Raw genomic sequence first — 749 nt, 5'->3', positions numbered from 1 at the left:
ACAGCAGAGAGACAGACAGACAGGACACAGACAGCAGTGAGACAGACAGGATACAGACAGCAGAGAGACAGACAGACAGACAGACAGACAGACAGCCAGGACACAGACAGCAGAGAGAGAGAAAGGACACAAACAGCAGAGAGAAAGACAGACAGACAGACAGACAGCCAGGACACAGACAGCAGAGAGACAGTCAGGACACAAACAGCAGAGAGACAGACAGACAGACAGACAGACAGACAGACAGACAGACAAGACACAGACAGCAGAGAGACAGACAGGACACAGACAGCAGACAGACAGACAGGACACAGATAGCAGAGAGACAGACAGGACACAGCAGAGAGAGAGACAGGACACAGACAGCAGAGAGACAGACAGGACACAGCAGAGAGACAGACAGGACACAGACAGCAGAGAGACAGACAGGACACAGACTGCAGAGAGACAGACAGGACACAGACAGCAGAGAGAGAGACAGGACACAGACAGCAGACTGACAGACATACAGGACACAGACAGCAGAGAGACAGATAGTCAGGACACAGACAGCAGTGAGTCACTAGATGGCGCTCACAGCACACAGCTGGCTCACAGTAACAAAGTAACAAATTAAAATGCTGAGCTGAGTCTGTTTATTAACTTCTCTCTTGGTGAAGTGAAACTGTCACCTCCCTGTCTCTCTCTCTCTCTCTCTCTCTCTCTCTCTCTCTCTCTCTGTTTCTCTCAGTTGTGTTTATTTCTCTGTA

This window comes from Larimichthys crocea, chromosome II (assembly GCF_000972845.2).
Source record: "Larimichthys crocea isolate SSNF chromosome II, L_crocea_2.0, whole genome shotgun sequence".
Classification (NCBI taxonomy): domain Eukaryota; kingdom Metazoa; phylum Chordata; class Actinopteri; family Sciaenidae; genus Larimichthys; species Larimichthys crocea.
This window is presented reverse-complemented; position numbering follows the sequence as displayed.